This window comes from Rhagoletis pomonella, unplaced genomic scaffold, assembly GCF_013731165.1.
Source record: "Rhagoletis pomonella isolate Grant_MI unplaced genomic scaffold, Rhpom_1.0 Rhpom_scaffold_00009, whole genome shotgun sequence".
In the NCBI taxonomy this organism is placed as follows: Eukaryota; Metazoa; Arthropoda; class Insecta; order Diptera; family Tephritidae; genus Rhagoletis; species Rhagoletis pomonella.
The window spans coordinates 20,051,295-20,066,539 of NW_023458563.1; positions in this window are offsets into that span (position 1 = coordinate 20,051,295).

Here is a 15,245-nt window from a genome sequence, read left to right on the forward strand (position 1 = left end):
TTAAAATGTATACACCCCGGCTTATCATGTAGCGGTAGCTTTCGGAAAGGTGGAAAACATATATTTAATACTTGCGCCGGGTATTTAATGTTCGGCTCCGCCCGAACTTAGACTTTCTTACTTGTTTGTATTAAAATAGTGTTACTGTGATCCTATCTCCATTGTAATGTTGCGGAATGCGTGTGGATATGTACTATTTTTGGGCAAATAATGTGAAAAGTTCATTTATTTAATTTAATTTTTTCTATATTTGTGTTTGTAACCATATATGTAATACTTCTATATTGGTAGTAAGCTAACATCTCAATGTGTAAGCATTCCGAAATCAAAGCGAGACAGTCTAGTACTGTTTTTGTCAATATATTGTGTACTTGAGTGTCGGTTTTGTAAATGTGTCGTGTACATGTTTATTTATAAACGTATGTGTTCCTTTTCTTTCGTACGTGTTTATTGATATATCTGTACTGTAGTATTTTTGGACGGTACTAGCTCTTACTGCCAATATCGGAGTATTACATATATGTTTGTAACCGTATCCAAGAGCTACGAAAATAGAGTAAAATAATTACAATTTTGTATTTACATACATAGTTAATTGTTGCTTATTCGGAGACCTTGCATCTGTAGTGTTGCATGTATTGCATTCCTTAAGAGAAGCAGAATGCTCAACGCACACAGGATTTCGAAAAACAAAACAAGAAGGACGATTACCACGTGGTGCCAATGAATGCGCAGCTTCTGTGTTCGACGGTGATATCTGTAAATAAGGAAAGAATAGGAAGTAAATATTAACTATGTAATGTATTAGTTTCTGTTGTTTTATGAACACTTGCCATTACTTGGAATGCTTGCATAGCCGCACGTATCTTCGGCTAGCAGGCACAACTACATTGTTGAGCACTCGAGTCTTTAAAAAATAAACGTCGTCTATCGGACTAAGAAGTAATTATCACTTCACTACGCATAATGAATGAGGGAAATCCTGCAATATAGACGATGTTGTAAAACACAGTAAGGAGCTATTGTTTTGTAGAATGTTTACACGATTAGGTACCCAACATTTGGTTCATAGTAATCGACACCGCATATCAGCTGGCTTTTTCTTTGGGTTGAAATCAACTCGGATGGTACTGTTAATGCCGCAGAAACGATTCTTAAGCAGGGGTAACACGATTTGTACAATTGTACAGATTTGTACATTTTACAGTTACATAATGGTGTTCCTTGGAAAGATATTATTAAGCTGAACTCATTATCGATACAATTTTCTAGACAAAACCTCTCTGTGACTGCCAAATGTACAAATCGTATGATCCCTGCTTAAGCCATTGGTTTATACAGAGGCAAATGCGTATCACTACACAATTCCATCAAAAGCTCAGAATTGGACCAATAATAACCAGATAGCATGATACCGAGATACGCGTGGAACTGTTTTATCGCCAAAGGACTTCATTGCCTTGGTTGTTCTCTTCTTCTTCTTTTTATTTGGCCCTGTAACCGCCTTTCTTTCCATCGCAGTGGGGACCTCCGTCTTCCCCTGATACCACGAGCGGCTTCCGAGAGGAATAATTTCAGAGCTGGAACGTCGGTGTCCATCAGATGCATCATCGTATCAACAATCAATGCCTACTATAACAAAATAAGAAGCGCAACTTCCAATTTCCAAATTATCAACCGTATCACAGAACTGTGAATGAACTTGATCAATTTAGTCACTAGATTTACATAATCGGTTAATACATTTCTAAAAGCATTCAAATATACATACCTTCCTCGTTCCTTTCTTACGCCTGGCATTAAAACACGAACAAATTACAGGAAAATAACTGCACACTCAAGAAACAATAATAAATTACATGCAGATCTCTAGAGGGTCCCTGCGGACCGTGTCGGGCATCGGCGCCATAATGGCTTCAACCCGGTGATTATGACGATCGATATCTTGAAATCATTTTGGAGGCTATTTTAATAGATTCTAGACATTCCATTTATGGACGTCACGAAGGCTGCGGCAGTTAGGTCGAACCCGATTACAATGCATCTTCATTGAAAACATCATAGGTCCCTGCGGACCCTATCGGGCATCTGAGGGTTAAATTTCAACTTTTTCTAAATATTTAAATCTTATTTTTACGTTTTTTACGATTTGAAAGGCATTAAAACAATACACTTTACGTTCAATGAAGATATGCTTCTAGCCATTACGAGTAATACATTCATACATACACTGAGCCAAAAGCAGAAGATGATCAAACCTCGAAGAAAATTTATCCAAGTTCAACATTTGAGGGTAAATTTGCAGAACGGCTGTGGCTGAGTGTGCAGAGATGCTTCCTGTTATTTTATAACTTTCAGAAGGTGCGGATTTAAGTCCCGTCAAAGACAAGATGTTAAAATCATGATAAACATTTCCTTTTGTATCTCCGAATTATGAAAAAACATCTGTGAAGTGCAGAACATAAGCGTATTCAAACGAAAAAATCAGCTACCAAAAATTCTTTTAATGTAAACTAAAGTGTCTTTAATATTACCAAATCATGGTTGGTAACGTTAATATCAAACAAAAATCACATTAAATCCTTTTCAGGTTTGAATTTGGTAATATTAACCAATTTTTGGTTGATTTTTTCTCAGTGTTTCTATTCAAGAGAAAAAACTTCCATGCGCTTCTCTTCAAAAACAAGAAGAAATTCAGATTTTTATCAAATATTTATATCTCAGTTATGCATACTTACAGCCAGATTCACCAAACTATTTAAGTAGAAATTAACTTTAATTTAATTTTTTATTTAAATCTCATTTTAATTATTTTCAGTTTCAATAAACTATTTATTTAAGTGAGTAAAAAGTGGTTGTAAAACAGACTAGGACTAGCTTTCGCGTTCATTTGTACTGAGAGCTTTTGAAAGCTTTGGCACGCTGTGTTGTAAAAGCAGGGCTGGTATACAAGTAAGCAGCAGATGCACAATGATCAGGTGATTAAACGTGTAACACCTCTGAGTGTGGTTATTCTGATTTAACTTTTATTTAAGGGCACAGCATAGGTCACTTAAATCAAAATTAAAATTGATTGGTGGAACCGAAATTAAAGTAATTTTCACTTAAATAATTTGGTGAAACTGGCTGTTAGCGTTGCATGAGAGTTGTCACATAAGGAATCTGTTAAATGGGCTTTGCGTGTAAGCGGTTACCCAATGCATAGCACTTCACATGTAGAATTTTGGTGAGTTTTGATTTTTACGTAAAAATGGTATAGCAGTGCAACGTACGCATAACTGAGCCTTTTGATAGTTTCAATGAAGTTGTCAGAACTAAATCACTCGTTTATAAGCAACTCTCTCACACACACACAACATATGAACCCTGCAGCAAAACTTAAAGAAAGTCTGGCAAAGCGCTAGTTCCGCAGTAGATTTTTCAGAACTGTCTCTGAACTACTGCAAAGCGGCGTAAAATTTTCTCACATTGAGCATGTGAAAGCTGTGAAGTAATAATAAAATTATAGTTTAAAAAACTAAAACTTCCCTATTATAATTGCCATTCGTACTGTCATCAGGTATGTAACTTGAGAATAGAAATCGCTGCATATTTTAGGTGCATCAATATTACATAGTTACATCCCGAGCTAATAAAAGGGAGGTAAAAATACAAATTTTCAGTTGTCGTAGCTTCGCGAGAAGACCTCCGACCAAGAGGAATCTGTACAAGGTGGTGTTACTACTGGCGAACTTATATTTTCACCGCGGTACTTCTGAATGTCAAAATGATATGTTTGGTGTAATATGAACTCGTCTTGTTTACAACAAACACATCATTTTGACATTCAGAAGGACCGCGGCGAAACACAACCTTGTATAAATTCGCCTTGCATCCGACTCTAACATCGTTGGCCGCGACTTAAAATCGCGGTGGATGCAGTTGTGAGTTTTCTGATTTACTGCTTTTAAATTGTTGTGTGTCGCTTAAGAATTGAGAAGAAAAATATGAAAGTTAATAAAAGTAGAAAAATAAGTAAATAAAATGTGTAGAATAAAATAGAATGTGTATAAGAAAAGAAAAAACGAAAAATATATATGTACAAAAATCGAATCTTGATCATTTTTTCTCATAAAAACGCACTTTCTCAGATCTGTCCAAAATGCAACCAGGCCACAACGAATTCAAAAGTTCTGCAGAGGGGGGCAATTTCCACTTCGTATGACATCGCCATTTAAAAAAAGAAATTTGAAAGGATTTTTTAGGATAGATGAGGAACCACGACCGTCCCTTTTCAAGCTAGTTTCGCGATAGTTCTGAACCAGCTTGATTTGCTGCAGGGAAACAATTTAAATAACTGAATTATGAACGTATCGACATTACAGATAGGGAGCCTTTGATTGCTTTTAGAGGTTCAACTATTGATGACATCATCTATACCCCTGTCACCACTTACTGGCGACGTTTTTCTTGAAATACTTGTATATTTTCATATTACATGTTAGATTCTTTATTTTGATTTTCTGCAGATTGGCACTTTACCGTGACATCTAATCCCTAAATGACGTTTGGGCTAAAAGCAATCACAAATACACAGATTGTAGGCTAAGTGCAGAGGTATACCTGAGATCTTATATGTATGAGTACACACATCCATCGAAATCTACGTTAAGCTAGTACCAGAATCGACGCACCACAAGATACAAATTAAATATATTATAACCAAAAAAGAAAAAAAGAAAATGACTGCTACAGAGTGCTGTCACTGAGATTTAAAAAAACATACCGAACGACAGCTGTGACAGCTGTCACAATTGATAAACTCTTCAACTTGCGTACTTTCAAATCTTGTGCAATACCTGCATGTTTGTCCCCATCTGTGTCACAATGCAAATGCCTGCGTATGTATGTTTGTTTGTATGAAAAATCATGTGAAAAATTGAGATCTACCCTGCAGGAAATGTATCCAACTATAATTTAACTTGAAGTTGATTAGGAAACTAAAGGCCAATATTATTCGTATATTTCCTTTGTGGAAAGCTTACTATATTTGCATGGCGATGGCCGCGAAATAGTCAAGGGTGGTTACCTCTGCATTTGAGTAACTAACTTGTAACAAACTACTTTTGGTCATAAAATATCAATAGGAAAAACAAAATATTTTTTTTACTTATTTATTTATTTACTTTATTTTATTACATTTCATATATGTTTACATATTCTGCTGTAGGTGGTCCCATATTCGAACTCCGCCAGACATAACTTCAAAATGATAATATGAAATTTCGATCTTCCTTTTATTTGTCCTAAATTCGAAAGAGTATTTGTGAAGTGCAGGATATTTAAATAGAAACGCGTTTAAAGAAAACAATCTCCCGATTACGTCTGCATTACTCCTGCATTACTTGTCAACTAGTTTCAAGTTAGCTTTATGTAGCTTACTACAAGTTATATATTTTATAGAAATCCCGTAAAAAAGCTAACTACAAGTGGGTAATTTTGTATCAATTGATATTTTTTTCTGCAGGGTATGTATGTGCCTCGGGACATACGACGCTAGTCAATGGCGGAGTTGCGGCGGTTGGCGAAAATTGGAAACTATCAAGCGTAAATGCTACCTGCATCAAAGAGACAAGTGATGAAGAGTTGTATTTGGTTGTTTGTTTAATGCAGCGACGTTTATTTAGTTCTACTTTAATTCTGAAAACTGATCAATCGTGTTTAGGGCTAAACATATACATACATACATATTACATTAAGCCGTTACGATACGGCACCCGCTAAATACAGCTAAATCACGTTTTTTCTTTAACATTCTTATTTAATCATCTTAATCTTATCTATATATATAAAAATGAATGTTTGTCTGTATGTCCTTTATACCGATTTTAATGAAATCTTTACGGTAGGTACATATAATCACTGGGAGTGTTATAGAATAAAACTAATGTCGATAGGTGGCGCTGCAGTCGAGATATTTCTAAAATCCTTATTTACGGTCCGATTCGCTTAAAATTCGGTACGTAGGTAGCTTTTTAGCACATACTAGCATACATGATCCATTTTTTCTGAGAAGTGGACCAGGGACCGATCTATTCGAAAAAATCGTATTTACGATCCGGCTTGCTTAAAATTCGGTACGTAGGTAGTTTTTTAGCATATATTAGCATATATGATCCATGTTTTCCGAGAAGTGAACCGATCTATTCGAAGAAATCGAATTTATGGTCCGATTTGCTTAATTCGGTACTTAGGTAGCTTTTTGCCTGGATAAGCTTATAGATTCCTGTTTTCCAGTTTTCATGCAATTTCGAATATAAATAGCTTTGAGCAACCACCATAGCAAGGGGTGAATTCGTCACTAAGCAAGATATTTATGCGCCAATCAGAAACTACGGATACTGTCCAAATATAATTATAATATATAATATATCTCAACTAATATATATTTTGAAAGCCTTTTTTTAGTTTTCGCAAGGCTCGAGAGCGGCTGAACCGATTTTTTTGAAACTGTCACCTGCCGCACGTGTCCCAAGGATGGTTTTAGGCTAAAAAAAAATCAATATGTAAAGGGGGCGTGGCACCTCCCATACCAACCGAATTTCTCATGCTACATATCTCTGAAAGTGTGCATGGTAGAGTTCTGGAACTTGGTATGGAGATATACGAAGTCAATCGCATACCCTTGGAGAAAAATTGGAACTATTGGAAAAGGGGGCGTGGCATCTTCCATACAAACCGAATTTTTCATACTGCATATCTTTAGAAGTGTTCATGGTAGAGTTCTGGACCTTGGTATGGAGATATACGAAATCAATCGCATACTCATGAAGAAAAAAGGCAGCTGTTGGAAAGGGGTTCGTGGCACCTCCCATATAAATCGAATTTTTATACTGCATAGCTCTGAAAGTATTCATGTTACAGTACTGGGACTTCGTATGGAGATATGTATGTAGTTGAAACAAGCCCATACTCATGGAGCAAATTTGGGCTATTTTAAAAGGGGGTGTGAGGCCTACAAACGTACCGACCTTTAGCTATCTTTGAATGTATTTATAATTCTTCTGTAGGTGTGTATGTGAGTGAAATCCTCCTAAATGGTTGTACGGATTTTAACGAAACTTTTTGTGTGTGTTTGAGTGTGTCTCTGGATGGTTTAGTTTCACAATTTAATCCGACAGTTGGCGCTGTAGTTGAGTTATTACTAAAAATCTTATTTATGATCCGATTTGGCTAATGTTTTAAATATGTATGCAAAAACGTGCTGCCAAGTAGTGCTGAAGTCAAGTTATAACTCAAAATAGCCAAATGAGAAAGGGGCCGTGAAGGTCAGATTAAATCGAGCTGTTGCACCATTGAGTATATCGAACGCTCCTGCGTTGCGATTAGCCCAATAGATGTGATTTTCCAATATTATTATTCAAACTTTTAAGGTATTTCCTCTGAAATAAGTAGATGTATATTGCATTTCTGTAGAACAATGATGCGCACCCATTTTGAAATTGCCACCAACTATACTGTAAAGCTTCTAGGACATTCACTATAGAACCGGGTCATAGTTGCCGCCAGGGAGTGAAGAGGAAACAATTTATTTCGCTTTGGGAATAACCGTGCTATGAAATGCCGCGTAACTGGAGAATTTCAAGAACTTCTTCACGGATATAACACTTTCCGTACGTTACTTAAAGCGGCAAATGACCACAAAACCATAATCTTAGCAGACGAATGTGCCAATGAAAATCGTAAACGTGAATTGTTGGTGAAAATGTTGGACCAAAAAGTTTCAATAAAATATATAATAATTTTGGGCCGGACGAAGTTCGCCGGGTCTGCTAGTTTAAAATAAACGGCAATAACGCAAAATTTGCTTTATTTCACTTTTAAATGGGAAATAATACCAAAATCTGAGTTTTGCTTTATTTCCAACAAAGGTTGAAAACAACAAATTTTGCCTTATTTCCCATTGCTTATTTATACTATTTGTAACAAACAGTTTACTGACAGAAGGTAAAAGAACTTTGTCTATTTCAAAAATACAATTAACAAAAAATGTGATATAATTCATATGAATAAAGTAATATTCACAAAATACTTTTACTTACGGCCCAATTCTGTGTTTTCTTGATAAATTTTTTGTAAAGAAATTTTATCAAGATTTTTATCAAGTAAAAGCTTCCCTCGTATTCTGTGTCAATATTTATAAAACAAAAAGCTCTACGATTTCCACATAAGTGGAACTGATTTCCACATGTGTGGAACTGATTTCATTGTCACATATGAAAAATATGGATTTAAAAGCAACAAAGCTTTTGACTGTCGTAGCCGAGTAGCTAGAGATGTCGACTATAATTCCGTGTGTCGCAGGTTCAAATGCCGGCACATGGAGTATTTAATTGTTAGAAACAAATTTATTAATATACAAAATGCCTACATTTCACATGAAATTTCAATTTGTCAATACACTGAGAAAATAGTTTAGTTACGTCAACTAAATATGTTTTAATCAACACATGATTTGGTTATAGTTACATTATTTGTTTATAGTTACCAGATCATGTGTTGAGAGGAATATATTTGGCTGGCTTTTTTCTGAGTGTAGCATTTTCAATCTTGATAATTTATCAAGAAAAAAGCTTTTGGTTTCTGTGCTAGAATACCAATTCTTGATAAATAATAAAAAAATGACAAATTATAAAGATTTTCAATTTATCAAGTGCACAGAATCGGGCTGTTAGTCTAACAAAATGCAGGGTAAGCGACGTCTTTAATAACTGCTCGGCAAATCGGGTATAGCGATTTTGTATGAATTTTGTCTGCATGCTTTCTAATATGTTGAAAATGTTTCTGGAAAATCTTAAAATGTTTGCATGGAACCATGGCGCAATAAACAGGTGAACTAATAAATAAAACAGCTTTCTCGTTTTATTTTCTGTCATTCGACTGCCTTATAGTAAAATTTTAAAGGCAATTTTTCAAATAGGGCAGTGTCAGAATCTTTTTCTCGCTCTAAGTACTTCACCTGGTATAATTCCGCCATGGCATGGAACAAACAAAAGTGGCCGTTCCTGTTCGCAGCATATAACACAGAGAATATTGTTTTGAGTTTTACCTCCGTTAAAATTTCTGCATTATCATCATTTGCTTCACTATTTCCGAACTGCAGATTTCGTTTACGAAGACGAAGCGAACATGAGGTACCAAATAGTGGTGTAACAAGTAATTTTTAGCAAAAAAAACCGACTTAAAAAAAATATATATATATATCTATACATTTCATGATCCAATGATCGGATCTAAACCAAATTAGTATGGGACCACCTCTGAGACACTACCTTTCCGTTGCAAAAAGAATTATTGACGTGGTCCAAAGTTATGCGGTAACATACATAAAAAAAAAAAAAAAAAAGATTCCGACGAACTGATAACCCTCTCCTTTTTTGGAAGTCGGTTAAAAATATGTAAAATTTTACATGCAAGCAGGTGGGATGAATGGCGCAATAAACAGCTGAAGTAATAAAACAGCTTCCTCGCTTTATTTTCTGATATTCGGATGCCTTATTTTTACCTTCTTCTTATTAGCTCGGGATGTAACTATGTAATATTGATGCGCCTAAAAGATGCAGCGATTTCTATTCTCAAGTTACATATCTGATGACAGTACGAATGGCAATTATAATAGGGAGGTTTTAGTTTTTTAAACTATAATTTTATTTCATTTAATTTCATTTCATTTATTATCAAAATGGTGATATTAGTACAGTAAGAATTGTTCTTTTTTAGTACAACAAACATAGGTACAAAATATAATAGAGCTTTATAGTCACATTTTATGGGCAAATTTTCAAATAAGGGAGTATCAAAATCTTTCTTCTCACTCTAATATTACTTCACCTGGTATAATTCCACCATGCGTGGGGTGCATGCAATAACAACCATACGCAATAATTCCCATTACTTAGACCAGGGGTTCTTAAACTTTTAAGATGATGGAACCATGTTTGCCACATGCCAAAATTTTTTTCTACCAAAATCTCTTAAGAAAAGTTACCAAATCTTCACTGCCAAAATTTGCACTTATGCACTGAGAAAAAAATATACTGAATAAAACTTACTGAACATACTTACATACAGCACATCTGTGCACTTATGTAATAAATTCAATATTTTTAAAATATGTAAATTTTTGATTATTTATCAAGAGCTCTCAGTTCTAGCACAGAAGTTCAAATCTATTTTCTAAATAAATTATCAAGATTGAAAATCCTATTGACAATTATAACATTTTTTTTATTAGAAAATATTTTTCTATCAACTAATTACTGCATGTGCCGATATTCTCATTTTCGTTGTTCGTCTTTTCGACAGCGTAGGAGTATGATGTAATGTGGAACGATTTTCCGTCATCCCTTGCCAAATTTGGTTTGGAGACAAAACCGGTTTCCGCGTTGTGCCTAGTGTTCGTCCGATACCACCATGTACTCGATGCCCGTACTCATTAAAAGTATCGAAGAGAATACTCGATGCTACTCAAAGTATAGCTAGAAAATACTCGATTCTACTTGTACTCGAAAGTACTTACACAAGAAATTTCAATTTAATGTCCATTTACAATATAACGACATACAGTGGAGAAAGGCTTATGAAGAGCTGAAAATGCCGTTTCATATCCTTCTATTTTGAAATGGGGTTACTTGAAAGTGCTGAAATTGGAGATGTTAAGTGATGAGAAAGCTCATTGCTTACTTGTGTTTGATTCTTCGATTTCAAAACGATCTATAGACGACGCTTCCACGATTTTTGTTCTCCGCTCTCGTTACTTTTAACACTAGCGAAATCGAGTGCTTCACATCTTGAATCGTTTTTTTTTTTTAAACTACAACACAGATCTATTTTCAGTTGAATTTCCCAAATTTAGCAAACAAGTAAATACTTGCACTTTGTACTCGATACCCATGAAGTACTTGTACACGCGTATCGAAGTACAAAAAATACTCGGTACTTGGTAGAGGTACTCGAGTATATACTTCTAAGTAATGATATCGGAACATCACTAGTTGTGCCATCTTCAGTGTAAAGTTGCGGGTGCTTTTAACCGTCCTCTTGACGCGTATAAAATTTCGAGTGAATTGCGAAAATTGCTATTTTTTTGTTATTTTTTCGGTATCTACTGTACGTGTCAAACGGATCTCAGATTCGGATTCATTGGGTCGAAATACATTCGGTAGGTGGGTCTGATAAAAAGCACGCGACATTTTTTTTTGTGTGCCGGAAAATTGCCAGATTGCCGAATTTGTATACCATTTTTACTGAACTACTGTCGCAAACAGTATTTCCAGTATTAAAATGTGAGATCGCGAAAATTCGATAGTAGTTTTGGATGTGTAGCCCGTAGTGCTGCCACTGCAATTCAAATATTTCCAGTATTCGAATATGAGATGACTCTAATTTTATCGAAGTAATTTTGTAGAAGTGTCAGTAGTGCTGCCACTGAAACCTGAAGGGTTTTTTATAATTACGCACATGAAAAACATAATTAATTTCTTTCTAGTAATAGATGTTTGGTTGCAAAAGTTACCAAAATGAAATAAAAGTTACCAAGTTACCAATTTTAGTAGAAAGTTACCAGTTGTGGCAACCATGGATGGAACCCGTACTAAACAATTTTCATTTTATGGAAGCCCACATCAAATTACTAAAAATCAAAAGCAATATAAAATATGAATAAAAACTTTTACTAGAAATAATAAATATACTTTAAATTTTAATGTAAAGAATGAAATGGTTTCGCTGTTATTAATTATTGTATAAAATAGTAGATCGATATAATGTCTGAAAGCTGTATACGCATTTCTGGGGTAGCATCCAATTTCGACCTGAATTACGTTGTGACAGAAGGAAGCAAAGTTAAGATGGCCTTTTTAGTGTCTTAATGATATTTACTCTTAACACTAACCCAAATCTCTTTCAAAGACACAGATTGAAATGTGTGGATTTTGTACCAAACCTATATTACTACTACCATTCGAAAACTAATCTGACATATATTTCAAGTGATTTACCAAGTACCCAGTGATGACATTTCACATGGCAATTCATCGTGTTCCTTGTAGAGCTGCAAAACTATCGATGGTTGGACCATTCGATATTTTCGATAGTTTTGGGCATCACCATTCGATAGTATCGATACTATCGGTAAGAAAGAAAATATGAGATCCTTACTACGGCACTACTTATATTGAATATGGTAATATTAGTAGAAAAAACAGAAATCCACCATTTGGTGTGCTTTATTAAAAATAACAAATAAGTTATTTTAAGCAACAAAAACAACACGTTGCGAGTCTAAATTTTAAACAATTTAGAAAAACGGGGAAAATTCGGTTTTTCGAGTTATCAAAATTTCAAGCTTTTTTGTAGTTTGAAGTAGCCACGTCTCACTGTCGATTTTTGGCAATTAATGCATTTGAAGGTTTCCGATAGTATTGCCATCGATAGTTTTGCAGTTCTAGTTCCTTGTAGAAAGTTGTAAATAACCCTTTGGATACAGCGGCCAACAACACATACCGGTTAGAAAAAAACAAGCTGGCAAACGCAAGCTCAACGCTCTTATATAAGTATGGCACTCAGTACGGCAATCATACCAACTACGAGTACATATGTATACTTGAAAATAGACAATTGCGTCTCGGACAAACTGTTTATAGAACTTTTCTTTCTGTGTGCAACTCAAACCGACCGCCGTGCTTATTCATACCAAAACTAATTTCGCGGAACCCCGGTCACTTTCCTACGGAACCATTGGGTTCCGCGGAACACACTTTAAGAAGCTCTGACTTAGACATTAAAAAGCAGTTTCAGAAGTGAACTAGTGTCATTTTATTATTATTATTTTTTCTAAACGGTTATAATGCAACCAGTGCATAATTGCGAAAGGAAGGGAGGGGGCGGGGGACGCGAGCACGATCGCGACATCGAATGCGGCGCGGCGCGCGAACGCGAACCGCCGCAACGCTGGGCACTTTCAAAATTGCATACTTACAAATCCGTCCATTTAATTTGTTAATGTATGTACTACTTTTTGTCAATTGTAACTGGGACTACCCACATATGTGCACAATTTTGCTTTATTACTCAATTGTTAAGTTTAAAAGTTGCTCAACGAGAAATGAAATAAAGCGCATTTGTGTTATTTCACATACATATAAATTTTGAGTGAATAACTTTGGTAGTTACTAAAATGTCGCAGTTCTCGTATTTCTGCAATCTACCGTTATATGAGAGATAGCCCATTTTCAATACCATCCGCCCTTAGCTGAAAAGAAATACACGTATCGTGCCGGCGGGCCGCAAAAACGATATAGCAGCGAGCTGCAAAACGATGCTCAAAATTGCAGGCTGTACTACAAAATTAAAAAACGAATTTTTTATTTAAAATAGCTTAAGTTAATACAATTGATTTTTTTAACATTTTTTCAATGTAAACACTTAATTATTAATTAAAAAGAAAAATAAGGGAAATATTCAGTCATTTACAAAATACAAACTAAAGTTTAAAGTAAGAATTTTTAACGGACCACATATTAACAAGTTTTAATAATTTATTCTTTGCCATTTCATTTTAGTTATTTTTTAAAAAACTAGGCTTATTTCTCAAGAAGGACCATATAGTTCAAAATACTATACGCACATAGTATATACATATGTACATATAAAAAAAAATTCAACGAGCTTTCATCAAAATTTTAAGCTTTTTAATCTGCACTAAAGAAACTCATAGATTGTAAATGCACTTGTGTTAAAATTAAGTCACCTACATAATGCAATTGTTATTTTTCGTACATCTTTTATAAATGAACAGTCTATTCTATATCAATAACTATGTAGATAAATGATCCATAGTTTCTACAAAATTTATAAAAATTAAGAAACAATTTTATACCAGATTTAAAAAAACTTCATACCCACAAATTTTGTAAAAATTCGAATCAAGAAATTTAAAATTTTTTTGAAAACTTGTTAAGTTTAATTAAACTTTTATAAATTTCATAGAAACCATGAAACCTTGCGTTACATGATTATAGATCTTTATAAAAAAAAATTAAACAAAAAATGTATATGAAAAATATTATGAATACTGAAAAAAAGATATAGGTTGCTTAATTTTTTGAGCACAAGTGTGCATAGTAGATTCCACATTCTGTCATAATAAAAAATTGTCATAATAAAAACGGTTTACTATCCAAATGAATGACTTTTATTTATGTAAGGTTCACCCAAACGACCAGACCGACGTCATAACGACGTCGATTCGATTAGAAAAAATGACGTCGGAACGACATTGACGACATGGAAAAACGGCTTCATTTCGACGTCGTTTCGAGTTCACCCAAACGAATTCACGAGAGCGACGTCGTAACGACATCGATTCGAACTCTTCTTCGCTTTGTGGCAAATTGGGTATCGATTCCCTCGTGCTGCTACAATCAACCGATATGTGAACAAAGTTGTAATACCGTTGTGCACAAGTGCGCTCGGGTATAAACAAATTCTTTGAGTTGATGGTACTCTCGCTCTGTCGCTACAGTTGCATGTTTGCCCAAATCTGCATATAGGGATATGAAATAGCCGATTCCATTCATCGCCTTTATATTTAGTAACCTTTTTTGTGATAAAATTGTATCTTTAGATGACTACGTCTATACATATGTATATCAGGGATGATTAATGAATTTTTCGAAATTGTACCAAACGTCAGAAAAAATGTACCAAATTAAATCAAAATGTACCAACCAAAAATTTTAAACGCTTTCACAGAAACAAAGAATACATAAATTTAACGCACTTTAAATAAACATCTTGTAAAACTTTACATACATATATGTATTAAATGTAGAGAAAAATTAATCAAGCATTTCACCTTCTGTGAGATCGTACATAAGTCACATTTTGGTTTAAAGACTCTGTATGTATTTTTATATCAGGACGAAAACTTTTCTTTTATTAAAGAACCGAGGGTTGTTACTAGTAATCTATATCTACGTTTAGTTTTTATCAGATTCTGAACAGAAATGACACGTTCAACATTTGCGGAGGAATGTGGAATAGACAATATACCTTGAGCTATTTTAAAACGGTTTGCACACATCGGGTCGTTCAGTTCGTTTTTAATTAATTTAATTTGTTCCCGAAACTCGCATATGAGACATTCTTTTTCATATCGGACCCCAAATTTGGTGTCACACTTTCGATTGGCTTCAAATTTTTTT